The sequence below is a fragment of the Canis lupus genome, chromosome 29 (genome assembly GCF_011100685.1).
Source record: "Canis lupus familiaris isolate Mischka breed German Shepherd chromosome 29, alternate assembly UU_Cfam_GSD_1.0, whole genome shotgun sequence".
Lineage (NCBI taxonomy): Eukaryota > Metazoa > Chordata > Mammalia > Carnivora > Canidae > Canis > Canis lupus.
Window position 1 is genome coordinate 36600774 of NC_049250.1, and position 23623 is coordinate 36624396.

Here is a 23623-nt window from a genome sequence, read left to right on the forward strand (position 1 = left end):
AGAGTCAAAATGAAAATCCAGATCTATCGAGCTGCAAACATGTTAGCCACTACCCAGTGCTTCCTCTCAGAGTTTACAAACCCACTTTTGTCATTATGGTATTTTTTTTAATTATTTTTTTTATTATTGCCTGTTTCCTATTTGTCTCCCTCCTAATCATCTTCTCTCCTAGCGCTGCTTTCTCATCATCAAGAGTGTTTTAATCTGGCTTGAATTTTCAGCAGAAATGTAAAATGATGCAATAAGTCCAGTCAAGTATGATATCATATGTTAAAAGAATTTTGGACAAAATAAAAATTCAGAATAGTCATAGCTTTTATTATGGTGTCTCTTTTTCCTAAAAACTTTCTTCCTTTTCTTTCTTTTCTTCCTTTCACTTCTTTTCACAAGATCCAGAATTGCACTTTATTTCAGCCCTACAAAGAAGCATCTTAATGTCCAACTTCTTTATTTTTATATTTCCCAGTTGTTCGCATCTATTTTTTGTTTGCTTTCCAAGTTCAATCTTCACATGTCTTCCACTGGTAGTTTCTTCTCATCCTTCAAACGTGGTTTCTTTATAGTTCTTTAGTTTTCTGTATTCTTTCTTCACAGGCAACTTGCCTTTCTTCTAACACGTTTTGAAGATTTTTCTGTAGTGAGGAAACCAAGACAGAAGGGAAAGCTTTACAATTTATGTCCCAGTAGTTTACAAAAGTGTCCTGCTATACGGCAAAGGAAAATATAAAAAAGGAAAATAAGAAACATTAAAGAGGTCTTGTTTCTGCTTCCAGCTTATGTTGACACATCATTCTAAGAAAGAAAAAAAAAAACAAAACAGGACATTTTGCTCTTCAGTTTGTCTGTAAGAACTTAAGATCCCAAACCATCAGTGCAAACTGTAGGAAGGGCTGGTTTTAAGCATCCCCAGAGGCCTTGCCAGCACACTCTCAACCCAAATATCCCTCTTTCCATCACTTGACATTTGGGCCAGGCATGGTCCAACCCTTGGTTTACGTGTTAGAATGAAGGTGATAACGCTTTTAGTTGTTTTCAGTTGCTAATGCCCCAGAGTGAATACGTTGGTCAGATGTCTCTTTTTGTGGGTAGTTCAAAAAGAGGGCCCCAGTAAGCATTGGAGTAGATTGGACAAGGCACGCTGTGGGGAGCCCTGAGGGCAGTGATGGAATATTCAGTACACGTAGGTAACCTGGAGGCCCCATGAGAGCCCTGGTACCTGGAGCATGGAGTGAGGAAGTGAAGGGGAAATACCAAAAGGATAGTGGGGTCTCAGGAGAAACTTCTAAACTAGGGGGACTTAAGAGAAGATCTCCATATGGGGACCTTCCCAGTAGAGTCTGCGAAACGAGTCAGTACATCCAGGGCTGGTGCTGAAGGTTCTAACCCGCGTTGGCCCATTGGTACATCATGGTTTTGAGGCCTATGCTCACAGCAGCCCCCACCCAAGAGTGGGTTTTCCTTGGGTGCCGAAAGAAAAACGCATCCATTACCTCACTGAGCTCTCTGCACAAAACCCCCTCCCTCACCCAGGATGTTTTTACAGAGCTTCACATCTCTTTGACCTTACCAGTTCAGAGGGGAAAAGCAAGCACGTTGGACTTACCGACTTTGCTGAGGCTTTAGGATTTAATGCACAAGGAGCAGAAAGATGTCTGAGGAAATAAAGTTGTCCACATACAATACATTAAAAAGAACTTTGCAAATCGGGCTTCAAATTCATTCATGACAACAAAGCTCCACTAAGGTTGGCGAAGGCATCAACCTTCCCTCTCCTCTCTTTCCACGCAGATACTACACGTGGCCTACGCTCTTTCCCACCCGCGTGGCTGAGATCCTTATTTCTTCTGTTTTGTGCTCCAGGAAGCTATGAAAAATTAAGGAGGCCCATGTGAACCTGATGATCTAATCCCTGTTATGTACAGTGGGATCCAGGGCGGTTGAGTCGTGAAGTGGTGTTTCCATTTGTCTTTGCTTGCCTGGTCACTGGCGGTTTCACCTTCTTCTGCACATCCCATGCACCCCTGGATGTTCAGGGCTTTCCTTTGCTCTCTAGGCCATGCGCCTCAACCAAATAAGAAAGAATCCAGCTGTTTCTGTTGATGAAGTGACAAACCATGAGGTGACCCTAGGTAGTGTTTAGAAGGGTCAGTTGCTAATGTTGCCACCCTTTCCTTCCTCCTGAACACCCCTTTGATTTCCCCGGGCCTGAACTAGCTGTGATGCTTCCTGTCTGAACAAGAAACATAGGTGAGTTTCTTGTTCCCCCGAAGGTAAATCTTCCAATCACAGGCATCATGGCATCACGGGTTCTCTGTCAAACACCGACCATATGTGATCCTGTTGGAGGACGACAGTGTCCGTGTAGGCCTGGGTCAATTCCTTGGCTGCTAATTTACCTTCCTCACCTAGATTTCCTGTCTGAATCACTCATATCTATAGTACTTGGTTAGCAAGTGGGCTCCTTTCTTGAGATTCCAAGTCAAGCTTATTTGGAGAACCTGCACGTGTACATTTAAAAGAGTCAGAAATTTAAAAAAAATAAAAAAGGAGTCAGAAATTCTCCAGGACCTGATCCTGGTGTCTTCTGTGTCTCTTTTAAGGACTAGAACACACACTTGCCTCTCCTGATTCCCAAATGAGAATCCTGAGAGTTCTATCCAACTCGTGATGCTGCTTGGGAGACTTAGCAAAACTAGGACAGGAACCTTTTCTCTGCACTATGCTTGTAGGGTTACGTGACAACAAATGTTTGCTCTCTACCCCTCAAAATACCGTGCGCTTTCCTGACGCAGCCTGTGACTCACACCATTCATTCCCAACATCCACATTCATGAGAACTCTCTTTTCCTGTTCTCTGCTAACAAATTTGTCTCATTCCCCCAGAGTTAATGTTCCCACACCAGCCAGAAATGCTGCCTGTCCTCTGACGCCCAAGCTGTATGCTCATTCTGTCTTATATTGTTACTTTTCATTTGGTATAAAGCATGTGGCTCCCAAATCTCCCTTCTGAAATCCTGGGACAAATTCCCAGGTTCCTGCTGATGCCCCCACCTTCATGACCTGCAGCACCCCACCCCACAGAGCTTAGGGAGGACAGGGGAAGCACACCTGGAGCAAAAGAAGAGTAAAGTTCATGCAGCAAGCACCTTTCTTTTAACCTTCGAAACATTGACCACAGCAGAAATTAAAGTCTTCCTACCAAGGCTTCTGCAGAGTCAGTGATACATGAAGATTTACCAGAGGATTTGAATTTGTCCTTCAGTGAGTAATTCATTCAGCAATGTTTACTGAGTACTTAAGTGTGCCATGTACTCTAATAGATAATGAGGATATAGCAGTGACAAGGGCAAACAAAATCTCTTACCCCAGGGACCTTGGCAAGCACCTATAGTACTCGGTTGGTGAGTGGACTCACTTGTTAAAATTCCAAGGCAGATAGTGAACAGACAAAGAAACCATCAGATGGTATTACATGCCAATCTTCTTCCATTTCACTCATTTATTCATTTTAAAAAGGAAATATCTAAAGGAGAAAATTGACTGCTGGATATGTTTACGTAGCCTTTTAAAGACATTACTCTTTAAAAACGAAATGCCCAAAAAAATAAAATTAAGAAAAAAACCGAAATGCTCAAAGAATTTCATTTTTTGAAATCAAGTGTGGGAAGAAGATTGGGATTGTTGGGGGCGGGAGGGGTGGAGGGTGGTGATTTTAAGGGCAGTGTGCAGAAAAACTCTCACTGGAGTGAAATACTTGGGCAAGGACTTCAAAGAGGTAAGGTAATGAGGATATCTTGGGAGAAAATGATTTCTGGCTGAAAGCCTGGGCAGTGCAAAGGCCCTGAGACAAGACTGAGTCCTGTGGGTTGAAGAAGGACACGAAGCTCTGTCTGGCTGAAGTGAATTATCTGAGGGGGAGAGTGATACAACAGTGAGGAAAGAGAAACAGGGGCCAGATCTTTTAAGCAGTTGTAAGGACTTTGGCTTTTCATGTAAAATGAGAAGCCAATGAAGGGGTTTTTTTTGTTTGGTTGGTTGGGTTTTGGACGTGTTTTTTTGTTTTGTTTTTTTTTAACCAGTGGAAGTTTTTGAGCAGAGAACTGACATGATCTGTTCTTGGTTTTAAGCATCATTCTGACCAGTGTGTTGAGAATAGAGCAAAAGGACCAATGACAGAGTCAGAAGGATCAATCAAGAGGTTAACACAGTAATTTAAGTGAGAGACATTGGTGGCTTCAACCAGGATTGTAGCAATGGAGGTGCCCGTAGAATGTGCTGCTGGATTGAACGTGGAATGTGAAACAAAGGGAGGGCACGAGGGTGCGCCCACAGTCAGGCATTCATTCCAGTGAGCCCACTGGGAAGGGAAATAGAATAGACAAGGTTGAAAGCAGGAGCATATACCTTCTCCTTATTTCTCCTTCCGCTTTTCTCCTATCCCTCATGTCTCCTCCAAGGAAAAGGCTGAGGACCTCAAACTGTTATCAAACCATGGGCACTGAGTTGGACTGATGAAGTGATTTTCCTTTTCCAGAGAATACTTTTCTTGCCCCATGAAAATACCAATAACCCACCTTACTCTTCTAATGGAAAGATGTACCTGGAAGAGATTTTTGAACGAAGTCAGAGTAAAGTAGGGAACAGACAGCGAGGGAGGGCTGCCTAGATCCCTAGGTCCTGATCATATTATACCCTATCAGTCTCAGGCAGCACTGACTGGTCTCAAGCCATTTACTCAACAAATAGCCAGAAGGACATTTATTCCGTTCCAGGTACTGAGGGTACAATGGTGAACAAAACAGATCCGGTCTTGTCCTATGGAGCTTACAATTACTTAAGGGAGACAGAGAGACCACAGGGGCAAAAATATGATTTTGTAGCATGGAGTGATTGATGGAACAATTATAAGGTACCTGAGGCTGTATAACAGGTAGATACATTCACTCTTCCCCACTTTGATGAAGTCGCTCTGTATCCTAAGATAAACACAGAAAATGCTCAAAACTCAAGAGGAAGAATCAGGAAATATGAAAAGCATTTCATATTTTTAAATCATTGCAAATCATACATAATGCCAGTCATGTGATAAGGGTGAGAAAATGACACGGACTCCAGATTCAAAACTCATTATTCGTTATTATAAAAGAGCATTTTGTTGTTTTTTTTTCTTAATTTTATTTTTTGAGCATTTTGTTTTTCTTTCTTAATTATATTTTTTTGAGCATTTCGTTTTTAAAGAGTAATGTCTTTAACAGGCTACATAAACATATCCAGCAATTTTCTCCTTTAGATATTTCCTTTTTAAAGTGAATAAATGAGTGAAATATATATTATCTTTGCTATGTGAAAAGACATAACCAGAAAACTTCAGATTCACTAAATGACAAATTTCCAACACTCAATATATATATTATATGTATGTATATGATATACATATTATATACATACATATATACGTATATTATACATACATGTATATTATAACCCATATGACACTATCAAATTATATATTTACTCTAATTACATAAATATAAATGTATACTAAGTGTAAAAATATACACCTTCTAACTAGTTTTTGCAAGATTTCATTCATTCACATGAATTTAATAAACTTTTTTGTTGTTGCCTCTGTTTGGTAGCTTTGGGGAATATTTTTGGGAAGAGTTATAAAAGTAATAATACACTTTAATCTCCCTGACTTAAAAGCCTATCAAAAAAAAAAGTTAGATTCACGTTAGTTAGTGTATCTTTCAGAAAGAAAGCAAATTATTTAAATAGCTGACATTTATTTATGTAAAGAAAGACCACTAAATGGAAGGTATCAAATTCAAAATAAAACTTCAAAGTTTAACTTTGGGAAATTCGTCAACAAAAAGAAGGTCTTATAATGTTACCACGTCCTTGTAATTTAGGTCTTTGCACTCTAATATTTAATTCCAATTTTTTCCCCTAAACTAAACCATCTTTTTTCAAGTACTTAATCATAATTATGATTACCAAATTATTTAATTAGTGCTAAGTATAAAAACTAAGAAAAATACAAAAATTCTAACTCGACGTAAAAGAGATGGTTCTGAAGACTTATCCCACTTAAATGCTAGTTTTACCCAGGATATTCTAATGTCCTGTTTAAATGTAAGTTTATCTAATCTTTTTCTTTTTTTTTAATAAATTTATTTTTTATTGTATCTAAGCTTTTTCATTCTTGAACCTCGGAAAGCCCAATACTTATTTCTGACATTTATTTCTGAAATCTAAATAGTGATCCTCAACCACTCAGGAGCATAGAATCAGTCATATTTTTTCTGTACACCTCTTGGAAATGAAAGTAGTGCAAATTCTCACTCTCTTCCTTAGGGAAACACTAAAATGGAGGATCCAGAAATAGGTTTATTGTTTCTTCTAGCTTACCTGAGAGATGGAGTTATACCCTCCACTAATTAACTGACACACTAACGATTTGCAATAATAAGCCAGTAGTTCGAGTTTCAGAATGAAAGTCTGTTTGGTCCAGAAATGCACAAATATTTTAGGAAAAATATAATTCTGGTTTATGTTGACCCCTGCAAATGAAATATTTGATTGATGCCACATTTATCCACTTACCACACACACATATATATAAAATTAAGTAAAATTATATGCACACACACACACACACACACACACAGAAAGAGAGAAGAGAGCACGCTAGTCTTTTAAACACTCTTCTATCCCATCCTCCAAAAATGATTGTGAAGAGAACTTCCAAAGATAAAGCCAGATTTAGGGATAAACGAAGACAAAAGTGTTAGCATCCTGCCATCCTGTGGTTATGTCCAGTACTGCAGTGTTTTTGTTTTTGTTTTTGTTTTATTTGGACTGTGGGGTATCCCCCTAAGTATCAGGAATACAGTTGACATCACGAATGAGGTAACTTGAAAAAGCATTAGAACATAGGGAATCCTCCTAAAGGATGTACAAATCCATTTAGTCCTAAAATTAAAACTCCCGATTGAGGTAGGCCCCTGAAAACACAACATTGTCCCTATACATACACTGAGTTTTTATTTAATTTATTTATTTGTTTTGGTAAAGATTTTACTTATATATTCATGAGAGACACACAGGCAGAGACATGAGCAGAGGGAGAAGCAGGCCCACTGCGGGGAGCCCGCTGCAGAACTCAATCCCAGGACCCCAGGGTCACGACCTGGGCCGAAGGCAACGCTCAACTGCTGAGCCACCCAGGCGTCCCTTGATTTAAATTTTTTGACAGATACGTTTTCAGTCATTAGACTCTCAGACTGGTGTCTTAATAGGCTAAACATTTTTCATTGTAATAAACAGAAATGTTTTGTCAGATAAAACAATAAAACAATTCTAGTTTTCATGTTCTAAGCCCAGCACGGACCTTTAGCTAAAAAAAGATGACTTTGATATTTTAGCTGAATCCGGAAGATTCTAGGAGGAGCTCTTGGGTCCAAAGGGAAGGAGAGCTGCCATTGCTCCAGGCCTCCACCCCCTGCCTCTGCCTGACTTAGCTGCATGTAGCAGATTTTTATTTTTATGATACAGATTTCATGCTAGGATCCCATGGGGTGTTACACCTGTTGCATACAGTTTCTGTAAAAGGCCCAAGGACCAGAATGGTTATTCTCAATTGAAATTAATACTATTTAACCCCCCACACCTTCCCCGAATATAGTAACAAGCTGCCTTCGGTATGGAGCAACTAGAATGGCCCACAGCAGTTACTGCCAGTCAACGTGCAAGAGCCAGAGCAGCCCTGTACAGTCTTTGTATCCTCACCTGCCCTGTTGTAGAAGTGACGACTCAGTGAAAAATCTTAGCACTTTGTTCCAACAACCTCCAAATATTGGATGTTTGGAAATATCTCAAGGGCTTACTGCAGTTTGCTCTCACTCAGAGGGAAGCAAGCTCCTCATGCCAGTATGCACATCTGTAAGGCCTACAAAAGACAGCTTTTATGGTTTCATTGTGTACCCACTTACTCTCATCCTGGCTTGTGTGTCCATTTTACAGCTCGCTGAGTCTTCTTCCCTCTTCTCTAGTTTGGCTTCCTGCCTTTGATGGGAGCTCTTTTTTCTCAGTCGCCCCTGATTTAGGTCTTCTATAACATACTGAACATAAAATGTAAATGAAAGATCCCAATGTGAGATGTGAGTCCATTCACCACAGGTTTGCAGAAATCAACTCAGACCCCTGTTTTCCCTCAGTATTTGCTCTATGGTAGGAGCAAGCTAGTGGTGTTGATCTGAATTTTTGAAGCTAAATCGTCAAAGTGGTTTACTGAGGGCAAAGGGCCTTGGGAAGAATCATGTTGAAAGGGGGATCCCTGGGTGGTGCAGTGGTTTATAAACGCGCCTGCCTTTGGCCCAGGGCGCGATCCTGGAGACCCGGGATCGAGTCCCGCATCGGGCTCCCTGCCTGGAGCCTGCTTCTCCCTCTGCCTGTGTCTCTGCCTCTCTCTCTGTGTCTCTCATGAATAAATAAATACAATCTTTAAAAAAAAAAAAAAAAAAAAGAATCATGTTGAGAGATTAGAATTAATGCTGGTAAAGCCAGATTTTCAAAGTATTCAATTCCGAAAGGCTGCAAACATTGATTTGGGGCTTGGAAAAAGAAAGCTCTCAGAAGAGGTGGAGGGAAGAGAGAGAAAGAAGGAAAGAGAAGGTGAAAGAAAAGGAAGGAAAAGAAAAAAAGCAAGAAAGAAAGAAGAAAAAAAAAGAAAGAAAGAAAGAGAGAGAGAGAGAGAGAGAAAGAAAGAAAGAAAGAAAGAAAGAAAGAAAGAAAGAAAAGAAAGAAAGAAAGAAAGAGAAAGAAAGAAAGAAAGAAAGAAAGAGAAAGAAAGAAAGAAGGAGGAGAGGAGGGAGGAAGGGAGACAGAAGGAGGAAAGAGGAAGAGAAAAGAGAGGAAAAAAGACAAGATTTAAACCTTGGCTGGAGTCCTTACTTTAGTCCTTAACTATTAGAATATCTACTCCTCCTAGTGAGGATCAGTTAGGGAGGCTCCAGTTTTTCCTGTAAGGAGGGGACTATTGAGCACACACCACGTGTGTTCCGGGCACTTTACAGGTGGCCTTGCGAGCTAAGCACTGATTTTATCCCCACCTTATGAATGAGAAAACTGGGCTAGGGAGGAAGGTGTAGTTGACCCTACACCGCTGGGGTCACCCGCTGGGGCCTGAGACCCCTCTCCCTCGCCCAGGAGGAAACAAACTCAGGCAGACCCTTGTCAGAGAGCGACTAGGGTCTGAACCCGGGGCTCCCTGTCGCCCCAGCAGCAGCCCAGAACACACACAGGTGGCCCGGAGACCTGTTGCCCCTTCTGCGGGTACCCCCCTCCTCCCCTTCCTCCGTGATCTCTTGACGTTTGCCTGAGTCTTTCCTCCTGTTGTCTCGACTTTTCTCTTTTCCTGTTTCTAGGTACTTTGTCTATATTTATCACAACAATACCCTCACTTCTCTTTTCTGTTAGCCCGCAGAGAACCAAAAGCAGGAACAAACAGTGACATCTACAGTTGGTGCACCGGGGGCCTGAGTCTGGCCCTTGCCGTGTGACTTTGAGCAAGGATTTAATCTTCCATCCCAGGGTCCCCACACCATAGATTAAAGCCCTAAAACACATCTCAAGTGAGGTTAACTTTAAGATGCAAAATTGTGGGCCCTGAAGGTACCTTCGGAAGCATCTGGCTCAGAGCAAGAATGCAGGGGTCCACCTCCTTCTCCTCCTCCTCCTCCTCCTCCTCCTCCTCTTCCTTAGCATGACCATTGTAACTAAATGCTAGTCACCTTAAAACATTGTTTTAGTGGAAATGTTGAAATGCCCTTCGCATTTAAATTTCCCCTTTGTGTCTCAGATGACAAAGGGCTCTAGGGAGGCGACCTCTCTTTTTGAATGGCCAGAGATTAACACAAGTTAAATAGTTGCTATTATAACACAATCTCTGGTCTCCAGTGTAAAGTTTGCAGAAGTCTAAATTTAGAGTAAATTGTTACATTAAAGGTCAGTCCCTCGGTGAGGAGGAGGGATACATGGCTTTTTTGCTTTAAAGTGGGGCAGGAGCTGAGGAGGCATTGATTGAAGAGGCACCCTGAGGCCACAATTCTGGGAGCCTGTTGTTGACTCTGGGCTGCAAGAGCTGTGGTCAGGGTGGGTCCGAAAGGGCTGGGTGGTACTTCTCTTACCCCTGACTTCCCTTTCCACTTACCCATTTTAATCAAAGGTTGCTTTCCCCAAATAGTCCACCCTGTGGTCCTCTCCAGAAGGAAAGGAGAAAATCAAGGGCCATGTGAATTCCCTTTTCAAAGGACCATTTGTTACACAGCCTCATTAAAACAGCTTAGGAAGGAAAGTAATTACCCAGACAGGGCGCCCTCAACAGCCCTCAATGGGTGAAGACTATTCTCAGGGGGTTTTCTCTTTTAATAAAAACATGTTTTAATAAAAACATGTTTTTTATTTTGCTTAGTAAAAATATATTTTTTAATAAATAAAATATATTTTTTATAAATAAAAATATATATATATACATACATACATACACACAAGTTCAAATATTAGTTTCCACTTAGGTCCGCGTTAAAAGACTTAAGAGCAAATTCTACTGTCTAATATTCAGGCCATGTCATATTCATGGTTTCTAAGTCATTTCTCCTAAACAGACATTTGCCCAGGTGCTAGGAAATCTGATTTTCTACTCTGTTCTCGGCATATCCCTCTTGGTGCTATTTTCACTCTGCGTCTCTCCCCACACCCCTTCCTTCCATTTAATGATTTAAAAAAAAGCAGAGGTAGATTTTTCAGAGTTGTCCCAGGGCTTGAAACACAGTTCACACGCTGAAATGTTTAATGAATGTTGCCTATCTTTATGGAGGATGTTTAATCCCAATAATTGCCATAATGGCACACACCTGTCTCATTCCTTAGACTCCATGAAGGAAAACGTCATTCTGATAAAAGCTCCAAATTCCCTGTTAAGATCCTCAGACTGGTCGTGTAGGTGTCTAATGGAAGACAGGAGGACCCTTTAGGTTTTATCATTGCTTTGCTGTTGAAATCATATTGCTACCATCCCCCGAAATGATTGTCGGATGGTGCTTTATGAAGTCAACATTGATGTTTTTCTTTTTTTTTAATAATAAATTTATTTTTTATTGGTGTTCAATTTGCCAACATACAGAATAACATCCAGTGATCATCCCATTAAGTGCCCTCCTCAGTGCCCGTCACCCATTCACTCCCCCCCCCCCCCCCCCCCCCCCCCCCCGCTCTCTTCCCCTTCCACCACCCCTAGTTCGTTTCCCAGAGTTAGAGGAGTCTCTCATGTTCTGTCTCCCTTTCTGATATTTCCTACCCATTGCTTCTCCCTTCCCTTCTATTCCCTTTCACTATTATTTATATTCCCCAAATGAATGAGACCATATAATGTTTGTCCTTCTCTGATTGACTTACTTCACTCAGCATAATACCCTCCAGTTCCATCCACGTTGAAGCAAATGGTGGGTATTTGTCATTTCTTTTTTTTTTTTTTTTTGTCATTTCTAATGGCTGAGTAATATTCCATTGTATACATAAACCACATCTTCTTTATCCATTCAACATTGATGTTTTTCATGACATTTCTGCATTATTGCTCCTGAATGACTAAGTAATGTTAAAATTTTATCGACTTGACATTCAAAATACAATCATGAATTGTTCGCATGTCTTGGCCTTATTTATGCTCTCAGTGCTGTCCATTTGCCTTTAACAAAAGGATACGATCTCAAAATTTCTTTTGATTCAGAAATGGATTTGTATGAGGTTCTCATGGTCAACTCGGATGTACATTTATTAGGTCAGGTCAATCTGTATTAGGTTAACAATTAACTTGTCTAATCTGAAAATCAGTATCATTACTCTAATCGGCCTCTGCTGTTTAGATAAAATATATCAAAAGAATCTGGAAATACTTGTTCCCAGACAAGCACCAAGATTGCATCTCGTTCTTAATAAAGAAATCTACTGACCTCACGAAAGACAAGTCTACTAACTACCATTCACCTCTTCCTTTACCAGACTTACATCATTACAGAGGGACATTGTTGACAAAAATCATTCCAAACATAGACACGGTGGTCTTTTTGGACTGTCAGACGAGCGTAAGATTAGGAAGGCTTAGAGCTGTTACAGCTATTTTCCATCTACAGCTGTTCCTACTGATGGATTGGATAGAGGAAGGGAATCCTGGGTAGGGATGGAGCTGTCCTGGCTGATTTCTCCTTGTCTGGCATACGGTTCATGAATGCATTTTGCAGCCCACAATTGTATCTTTGACCTCCCTAATTTGTGAGAGTTTTTCTGTGACCTTCCAGCTCTGAAGCACACAATGATTTCTCCCGCATCCTAGGGCCCCACATTCTCTGCCTGACTCCTACACACTCCTGGATCATGCTCAAACATCAGGTTCCAAACTATACCAGCCATGCTTACTGCAAGCTCCTCCTATATTTGACTTCGTAATTTAGAATTTTCATCTATCAGAAAGCAAATGGGTTTAGGAATGATTGTAAGTAAACAAGGTAGCTGCTAAAGAGGATGCCTGGATTAAAAAATAATATACATAAATAAATAAATAACCAACCAATGGTGAAAATGTAGTTTGAGCTCAAGAAATAAGTATTAAATGAACAAAAATAATAATGATTTTAAAACCCCAAGAGACTGAAATTTTGCTCTTAACATTTACATGGAAAAAGTCCTTTAAAGTAGCAAAGAAGCCTGAGCATAGACCACAGAGAGCTCAATGATGTATGACTGGGAGGAACAGCTCTTATTCATCCCCAAATCTTGGGCACCCTAGATGTATGTTATTAAGGAGAAGCAGGAAGATACAATTTACTAGAGTTTGTTCTTTTCTCCAAATAGAGGAAGTGGGAAAGAAAAAAAAAAACTGAGTTTCTTAGAATGAATTCAACGTAGGTTCCTCCACTTTCTTGAATCTGTAGAACTTGTGACTTGTGTGCAAAAGAGGAAGAGAATCTCAGCCTCATTATGGAGTCTGTCATTGGGAGAGAGGAATGGAGAGGCAGAGGATAAACCAGCCCGAACAGCTGGATGGAGATATAAGGCCAATTTGACATATTTGAACGATGCTTACAGAATTTTGTTATTCTAAGCCATGACTTCTGTATCAAACAACCAGTAAATAACAGTGTCTCCCCTTGCTGTCTTTCTGTTGCCTAGGCCCTGATCCCCACTGGCCTTGCCTTTGCCTTCATCAAGACCTGCAATCCCTCCACTTCCTCTTGGTCCCATAAACCCTCAGAGCCTCTCCAAGCTCACTCAGCCCCCTGTGTGTCCAGAAAATTCTATCTCTCCAAGGCTCAGTTTCCAAATCTCTCAAACAGTGATACTAGAACATCTAGGCCAGAGGGGAATGAGAATCACTGTATCTTACGAGTGAAAGGCCACCTGTAGCATCTTACACAAACACCTTGGAATCCCTCACCTTGTCTGCCTACAGCCCTTGCCCATCCTGGGAAGAAACCTGTCCTCTAGTTTCTTTGGTCCTGCTCACATTGTCTAGGCTGTTGGGTAGATCAGCACCCTCACATCTCAAACTCATTTCCAGACTTTGCTCTAACGGTGGAAGAAAATGAACAGACCCCTGTAGAGCCCTGGTACTGTTGGGGGTTGTCATCAAGAGCTGCTTACCACAAGCACTTAATTTATCTGAAATTTCATATTTACACTAAGACCTTTACCCTGATTTTCATTTTATCTATATTAAAATTATTTTCAGGGATCCCTGGGTGGCGCAGCGGTTTGGCGCCTGCCTTTGGCCCAGGGCGCGATCCTGGAGATCCGGGATCAAATCCCACGTCAGGCTCCCGGTGCATGGAGCCTGCTTCTCCCTCTGCCTGTGTCTCTGCCTCTCTCTCTCTCACTGTGTGCCTATCATGAATAAATAAAAATAAATAAATAAATAAATAATAAATAAATAAATAAATATAAAATAAAAAATAAAATAAAATTATTTTCAAAATAGTTAAGCAATTAAAATTTTACTCCAAATGTTTCAGGTAAAACTGACACTAGAGGAAGATGTGCTATATTCCTACACATTGTGCAACCTGGGCACACTGCAGATAGACCCAAGGGTGCAGATAACTGAACTCAGAAAGCGGAGCTTAGCTGATTGTTCTGCTCTAGGCTTGTGATGTGCAACTTTACCCCAGCACTCATCCTACTCGACGATTTTTTTTCAATAATTTAATTGGCTTTCTCTCATCTTATTCACAAATATTATTATGAACATTTCTGCCCTTCAAACTCTGGTCTCACTTGTACCTTACTCGCTGAAATAACTGTGACATCCCTCAACTTCCATCCCCAAATTTAACAAACCAACACTTATTCTCACTGCTCCCTTTTCTCTTTTAAGTCCATGACCACCCCTCCTATGTCACAAGTTGAACCTTTCTTGAGCCCTCATACCTCTTCCGATCTTGTGCCTCTATCCTCTTTCATTTTTTCTTAGTCTCTTCTCTGAGTTGTACCTTTCCCTCTAAACCACAAGCCTGTGCCCCTGTAACCTAAGTTTTTCCAAACACTGCTGACTATCCAAGATATAACAGAATATCCAAGATATTCCTCTTCTTTTCCTGTTATTAGGTAGTGTTCCTAAGATTTCCAGTGAGATTCAAAGCGTGTACAATGAATTATGAAAGGACTCAATGGACACTCAGGGCACGCAACATCCTCTCTAACTGTTTATTCGGTAATTGTTTATCAATTTACTGTGTTTATTGCAATTTGCTGTTGCAATAAACACAGCATCCAAGTGTATTAGAGCTATAAAGCAGCATCTTTAGTTTTAAATATGACAAAAATTCCATTCCATTGTTAGCAAGTGTTCAAGTGACAGCCAATCTTCACCTACATACTCCTGAGAAAAGAGCTTTAAAGCCTTTTCAATCATCAATTTCTGAATTACAATAAGCAGCTCCTGATCCAATCTGGGAGACTGGCCTAGAGCAGTGTTTTTATACCACGAACACTTGCCACAGAGAACAAAGTGGCATCTTGTTCTAAAGTCATTTTCAATAAACCCAGAAAGCATCTTTACATTTGCTTTTTCTGAGTATATTCTCTGGAAAGTTACTAGCTTTGCTGAGATGAGCCAGTGCCGTGGGGCCCTGAAATCACCACAGCTAAGTGGAAACTGGCTTCAAGGTGCCTTGGCTGAGATCCAAGCAGCATTCAGAAATCCGAGCAGCGGCAGAAGTGGGTCATGAGCCTAAGAACCTCTCTCAAATATTCACCATGCCAATCCACTATCATTAGGTGCACTCTCTTGAGAGTGAAATTTGAAAAGGAAAGTAGCTGAATCCATAGGTCTTTTGTGAAATCTAATTGAAATAAGAGGTTTTGAATATAAATTCCTATAGGGAAGGTGCTGGGGAAAGAGCAGTAATATTCTGTTTTACATGGTAAACACAAAAATGACTGTAGTGAGTATACAAAGATTTATTCTTTGATATCTTTCATCTGTTTCACCTTTGTATGGGGCAGAGTGGCATTTTTCCAGACCTACACTTTCACACAGATACCAGAAATAAGCAGCTAGTCCAGAGCTCCTATAATGAAGAGAAAAAGATGAAATCTGCAAAAGGAATAAATTTGCTTTTTTGTAGCCCGACCTTCAGTGCTAAAAGATCACTAGGAGATATAGTCAAGGACACTCAAGAATTCTCCCTAATATTTTTTTGTGAACAAAGGACACCAAGGTATATTATGCTAAATGAGCAAAGAATCTTAGAAAAAGCAAAGTCAGTGACCCACATTAACTAAAAAATTTCCTGGAAAGGGGCATTGCATATTTTTTTAAGTTCCATTACTAGGCTTCCAGCCTCTCATTAGCAAAACTGAATGTAATGTTCTAAAGGAATTACTGTTTTCTGAAAGGTTCTTCATTAAAAAAAAAGATGGAAATATTTCAAATACATGGGGCCCCTTCTATTTAAAAATCAAAATACGGTGCATTCGTTCCCTGTGGCTGCTATAAACAACTTCCCACTTGACACACATTCATTTTCTTACAATTCTGGAGGTCAAAAATCTGTTATCGTGCTGAACTTAAGGTGTTGACAAGGCTGCACCCCTCTTGGAGGCTCTGAGGGGAAAATTCCTTGCCTTCTATAGCTTCTAGAACTGCATTCCCTGCATTCCTTTGCTCATGGGTCCTTCGTACACCTTCAAAGTCAACAGCATAGTATCTTCAAATCTCTCTGCTTTGGTCACATCACCTTTCCTCTGCCATCCAGTCTCCCTGTTCCTCCTCTTATAAAGACACTTATAATTATGTTTAGGACCCACCCAGGTAATCCAAAATACTCTCTCCATCTCAAAACCCTTAACTCCATTACAACTACAAAGTCCCTTTTGTCATACAAGGTAACATTCGTAGATTAGGACACGGACGTCATTGGCCATTATTCAAGCTGCTGGAGTGAGTGTCAACATAGTTGCTTGACTTAAATATTATCAGGTAAAGTAAAAAGAAAGCAGGAACAGTGTGGTAGCTAAACCCATACACCCCCTGGATGCTAAGACCCATCTTGTCATTGTGCTCTGTGTGAGCTTAGAGTTGTTGAAGTTCCTGCATAAAACAAATTCAGGCCTACATAACTGTGACTCCAGATCCCCAATTTTGCAAAACGGCAAGACAACTAGGTCACACTGGAGACAAAACCAATCATCCTGAGATGCTGCATAGAAATCAGAAAGCGTACTTATTGCTGATTCCAAGTGGACATAATCATCTGCCCTTTCTTAAAAGCCCTGTACCCAAATCTAACCGACAGTCCACAGCACTATGGAGGACAGAATTAGTGACATTAATGAAATGACAAGGAGGGCTGAAAAGGGGGACAGGAAATGCTCTGGAAAGCTGTAAATAGCTTTTATTACTAAAGAATAAAAATGTATTAGGCAACATTGAACCTGGATGATTCTCAACTGGATAGTGACAGTGATTGAGTTAGCATTATGAATAGCAATGATTCTTCCCTGGAATGTCTGGATGGGAATATTTTAAATCCTAACAGGCCTAAATTTGAATTCCAGCTCTGCCACTCATAAGTCAAGGAGTTACCTTAGACAAAGTATTTAACTTTTCTGAGCCTCAGCTTCCTTACCTTAAAACAAGGTCAAATAACATCTATTTGATAGGGTTATTATGAGGGTTACACAAGATTATATATATATGATCTGAGTGCCTGGAACTCATCGCTGTTCATCTAGCCCTACATGCAGCTGCAGTGATAGCTGAGGGAGAGGAAGTTATAACAAAGACTCTGGCCAGTTGATGGACATTAAGCTGTAGACAGTGCTGATAAAGCTCCGTTTCCATTGACAGATGCTGGGATGTACTGGGTGCTGTGCCCTGTACATTGCTGTGTATGGTGGTGCACTTGTCATCTGGAGAGCTGTTAAGGTTCACGTGAATTCTTGAAGTCCCATGCTAACCTCCCAGCACACATGCTCCATGACATGAATACCGAAGCTCTGTATTTCTGGAATTCTTTTGTCTCTGGCTTAATGGGCTTTGATGCAAGGGTAAAAGATACAGCTTGTATCACCAGACTAAGACCTCACTATACTCAGTATTGACTCATTGACTCACTTCATTTTGACACCACGATGCCTGCTAACTGGCAGCACTGCTACCACAATCACCACTGAGCTTCCCTGCTTAGACTTCACCCTCCTCTTCTGATTGCTTGTTTTTTGTTGCTTCCTAGGAACTTCAATCCTGTACTATCTTTACTCATTTCAACATTCACACAAAAAAGATGAACCTTGTACAGATACCATGAACCAATCGTATATAATAATACTTATTGGTGAGCTGACCAAACACCATATGGGAAAAATCTTGGGTCTTTCATGTTTTTTTACTCGTGCTTGCACAAGAGTTTTCCTGGATCCCAAAGGCATGATTCCATCCTCTATTCTTTTTTTTTTTTTCTCCCTGAATAATATCTGTCAGCACTCAAGACTCTCCAGCTAATGATTCTGATTACTCTGGAACTATCAAAAATCATGTCTAATTTCTAGAGAGCATATATTATTGTTTATTTGTTTAAAAATTGAAATTGCTTTTTCGGGCAGCCCGGGTGGCTCAGCGGTTTAGCGCCGCCTTCAGTCCAGGGCCTGATCCTGGAGACCCAGGATGGAGTCCCACGTCGGGCTCCCTGCATGGAGCCTGCTTCTGCTTCTCCCTCTGCCTGTGTCTCTGCCTCTCTTTCACTCTCTGTCTCTCATGAATAAATAAATAAAATCTTAAAAAAAAAAAAGAAATTGCTTTTTCTTTCACTTCTGAAAGCCTTTAAACTACGTATTAATTAAATCAATACGAGGCAAATAAGGAAACAAAAGAAAACATCTAAAAGAAGCAAATACAGTAGACATTTTTAGGTACATAAGTTCAGCTTTTGGGCTATACACTTGGGTTCTAGTTTTTGGGCAATACACTTGGTGGCTGGGTGCCAGAGTAAAGAGAGAATCACCTTAAGACACTTTTAAGAAGGAAAACATAAAGAGCAACATACTAAGACAAAACTTTTCCTGCAATGAAACTCACATGGGAATTTATTATAATGGGCTTTACTATAGAATTTGGTTATCTTGAACGACAGCTTTATAAAATATAAATGACTATTTAAACAGAACATTTTTCATATCAATCTGAAGGCAGAAATGTATATAATCCTAAATCAACGAATATCTTTCTCTGAAAGACCATGTGTTAGTTTAGTAGAGCTGCCATAACAAAGTCTCACAAACTAGGTTATTCAAACAACAGAAATTTATTGTCAGATGTCCAAGGTCAAGGTGTCAGCAGGACTGATTACTTCTGAGGCTGTGAGGAATAATCGGCTCCAGGCTTCTCTCCTGGCTTCTGGTGGTTTGTTGGCAACCTGGCATTTCTTGGTTTATAGATGCATTACCTCTGTCTCTGCCTTTATGTTTACATGGTGGTGTCCCTGTGTACAAACCCCTGAGCCCCACTTCCTCTTTAAAAAAAAAAAAAAACACCCATCACACGGGATTAGGAGCCCACCTTACTGCATCAAGACCTCATCTTAAATTACATCTGCAGTGACTCGCTTTCCAAATAAGGTCACATTTTAAGGTTATTGGTGATTATAATTTCAACATATGAATTTGTGGGGGGCATAATTCAACCCATAATAGACAAGAGGGCACGGGATAAATATTTTAGTTACCAATGAGCTGGAGCCTCAACACAAATTCAGGGCTAGGGCATTTCATTGAATGGACTGTAGCTTTGTCCAATGTCTCACTGAAGCTTTTGCCAAGTCCTGAGTTCCATGTAATTCCTGACCAAGCTCTCCATCATCTACTTGTTTGCAGAAAATCTTTCCAGCTGATAAGATAATGAATGAGATTCTAAGTATGAGGAACACTCCGAAGTCTTTTTCCAATAGGGATGATTGTGTGGGTACATCCATACTCTTTCCATTAACGCTGTAGCTCAAAACCCCAAGATCATTTGTAAGCATCTCTAACCTACAGAATCTTACCAGATGTCCTAAAAATATTCGTTACTAGGGTGGGTCAAAGAGTAGGACTACATCTAGGTGTAGTTACCACCACTAGCAGGAAAGTAACTCCATCCTATGACCTCCTGTTATTATCTTCATATAAAGGCAGGATTATTATTGTGGGAGGAAGAAAGATAGCTAGTCCTTCCAGGGACTCTAGGAAGACCACATATTCTTTCTCTGAATGTGAGAAGATTAAAAAAAAAAGAAAAGAAAAGTAATATCTGACTCCTATGATACTTCTAAAACTAGAAAACAGGTAACTGGCTAATAAATAATCAATAACAAGGTAATAAGCGAATCACCAGGTAATGGGTAGATAGATAAGACAAGCAAACAAAAAGTCTCATGATGAAGTATTTGGGGTCTTGTGAAGCACAACAGTGTGGTTGCTGCCAGGCTCGAACATAATTTTCACATCATGCCATCATGTCAACATGGTGCTCTAATTTCTTGTTGAAAAGATACATCTTTTGAAGGATGTGTTCAGGGGAAGCCAAATATTCCCTGTGCTTCTCTATAGCTATAAGCCTGGCTAAACATCAAGCTCTAAATTAAAATAGACCTGGACTGAATCCTGTCCCCGCTGTTTACTAGTCTTGTGACTTAGCACAACTATAGGTTTCTTAGCTGAAAAATGGGTGTAAATAACTGTTTTCTATCTCATTAGATTTTCAGTATGGTTCCTGCTACATAGTAAATGCCAATATATTTCAAGAATAATTATTTTGAGCAACCTCTTCGTTTCTAAAGTAAAGACAATCTTGTAATTCAATGCTAATTGATTTAGAGGCTGCTTGCCATATTATTTGGTGGAGAAACATGCAGGGTATGTGTTCATATCAAAAGTCATGTTTAATTAAAACCTCTTATAGTACATTTCTAACATCATCCACACTCAAACACCCCACAGCATTTTTGCTAGCATTAATTACCAGGCAAAAAGTAATGCTAAGAAACCAAAGCCTTTAGAGGATTCTCTATTGGTAACAAGGGAATATGGCATTCTGACTCATTATGGTAATATCTTGCTCGTTAACCAAGTAAACAGTAAACAACCCATAGAAATAAGAAAAAAAAATTACACGGATGCTACAATATTATATCAGAAGACTTGTGTCTATGTCGTGTATTCCCAAGAGGAAATTTAGACGATATCTTCCTTGAAGGGCTAGAGATGTAATGCCCGAAAAATGTATCCCCATTTTATAAGGAGTTCAGATGTAAGCTTGAAACAAAGATGGCTTTGGTTAGGAGACTCTATGCATGGGGTTCTTTTATTTAAAAGAAAACATTTCAATGTGACATTCATTCCCTGTCTTCACTGCAGTTGCTGGTCTAGACAGAGGTTTTTCATCCAGTCATAGTGTGGGTTGAAGGCTGGCTGTGTCAAACCTTGGCACGTAGTCTGAAAATGTTGATGAACACAGCATATGGTATTTTGACTTTTCCTTATTTAAGTAGAACTTTCCGAGAATTTCTCAGAAAGGTCATTTTTTTTTTAATTATACCTTGATTACTAGTTTTCAGGTCATATGTTCTCTTTATTCACAGTTCAAATTATTGAAGCTTGGCAGGAGCCAGACAAAACAGAACCCTAAAGGTAATCCTTTCTTCATCTATGCTGTTCTTCAACTTAAAATATATGTTACATGTGTTTTCTCATACCTATTATCCAGCACTTGGGCTGTGTAGATAGCTTAGAAGAAATGAGTTAGCTCTGTGGATCTGGTCAAGAATTTGGGGAGAGAAGTGGTAAGACAGGAGTAGGGCAGGATAAGAGTGGAAAAGAAGGGAGGAGATGAGTGCTTTAGAAGTAAGGATCATACCAAGATCATGGGTATTTTTGGAAAATTTCAATATACAATTAACTAAATAAATAAATGCATACAGGATAAGACAGCACTGTTCTACTCAGAAGATTTTAATTTTAGGAATTTGGAAGAAAAGATTGACCTAATTTTTTAGAAAAGTATGTTCCCCAGCCATCAATAAGACATCCATTAGAGATTCTTGAAGTGAAAAAAAAAAAAAAGTACCAATTATTTTAGATACACTTAGCCCATTATTATCTACCCTCTTTTATGCTAGCCTCTCTCCACCAGAAAAGAGGGCATTTGGGACAGGAAGATAATATTCAAAGAGCTCTACAGCCTCACAGTATTTAAAAAATGATTGTTACAAAAAGTTCAGAAATGCTTTTTAAAATATTCTAGATTCTAAGACTCACAAAAAGGTCAAAGCTTTATGAATATCAAATAGTCATACCAATGGCAGAGGAGAGAGCTTGTTGAAAGTAGGATTGTAAAAACTGAGCAACCTCTTTTGGAAGTATGTTGCAATTGACTATAATACAGGACACAATTGTCTAGCATAATAATGTCAATGGGTATCAAAATAAACCAAATATGTTGGAGGAATTTAATGAAATCTTCCATTGGCCATGGCAGAGAGGCCATTTGGACTTGTAAGGTGGAGCATTCTGGTGCACTCGAGCCATGTTAATGTCACAGAGTGGTGCACAATCGTGAAATCAAGGACCCAAGACAAGATGATCCGGATATTTCATCTCATATTACAATATGGTGGATCTTTTTGGAGGCAGCAGAGTGGATTGCAGTGAACTTTGGCCAGAAGCCTCAGGAGACCTGCATCTAAACCCTGGCCTTATCACTTAAGAGTTACATGAATTTGGACAGCTTGTTTAACCCCATTTCCCAGATTCTTCATTGGGAAAGTAAGGACCACACTAGAGCCTCATTTCCCATCTCACAGGTCTTTATGAGTATTAAATCATCTCTAATATAAAAAAGAACAATGTAAACTATAAAACTCGGTAAAATTTTAATGGTTACTACTGAAAATATTTGTTACAATTCACTTATAAAAGGGCTCGATGGATGTTTTTCACCCTTCAATGAGGCATTTAAATGTTATATATAAAACATATGTGGTCACTTAATTTTTAAAAATTCTACATCAACAAAGTGCTGAATCATCACCAACGTTTCAAACCAATGCCTCCTAATACAATCATTCATAACGGTTTCTTCAGAATTTTAAATTGAGTGCTTGCTGCCCCTTTGAGAATGCAGGCCAACATCCTAATTTATTTTCAATTAGTAGTTAATTTGCTTTAAAATGTAAGTTATCAACACTACCTAGTCCTGAGAATTTTCAGAGTATTGGGAACCCACCTCATTTCCCTTTTGCGAAGCATTAATAGGTCATGTAAAACCACAGCCTATTCTGTGCACACTTTCAGAGACATAGGAGGCTGGCCAAACCTCGGCATCCTTCTGTTTCAGCTCAGCTGACTGCTCACTTCCTCCTCAACAGGAACCTGAATCATAGCTTAGAAATAATTGTTCGATAAGACAGAGAGTATAAAAATAATAGCTTTCCTATATGACAATTGTATCCAACTAATAAAATGAGTTATAAAAAAAAAAGGTCTCACCTGCAACCCCAATTATCATATATAGTAAAGATGACACCTCACACAGAGGTCCAGTTGTCCAAATAAATGTCATTTGGACAACTGGGCCATCTGAGGAAAAAAACAAGCAGATCCCTGCCCCAATCATTCAGAAAAATAAATTTCATATGGATTAAATATCTATATAGCTATGTAGATATAAAGCTGTACCTCAAAAATATAGGTGAGTACTTGAAGAGAAATCTTCAGTATAGGTAATCTTCAATTATAGGTAATCTTGAAGAGAAAATGGCTTTTCCAAGTGTGACCCAGAACTCAGAAGCCACATAGGAAATATTTGGTGATTTGCAGATTTGATTACATAAAAGATTAAAATTTCCATGCGGTGAAAAGACAGCACAGAGGTAAGCTACATGAGCTATACAGCCAAAAGCAAACAGGATGGGAGAAAATGTTAAGCTCTTACAAATCAATAGCAAAACAACCCAGTAGGCAAACGAGCAAAAGCCATGAGCAGGTAATTTATTGGATGAATACAATGGCCAATTAATTTAGCAAAAGATGC

The 23623-nt window shown here is 39.7% G+C and overlaps 1 long non-coding RNA gene across 1 annotated transcript; it reads right to left on the minus strand.

Moving 5' to 3' along the window:
• Nucleotides 1-293: 293 nt before the first annotated feature.
• LOC119866685 lies at nucleotides 294-23305 on the minus strand. The gene is made up of 4 exons (XR_005380915.1): nucleotides 22817-23305; nucleotides 4914-4976; nucleotides 1604-2093; nucleotides 294-632 (listed from the first exon to the last, which is right to left on the minus strand). It is a non-coding gene; the product is annotated as an uncharacterized LOC119866685 (long non-coding RNA).
• Nucleotides 23306-23623: the final 318 nt, after the last annotated feature.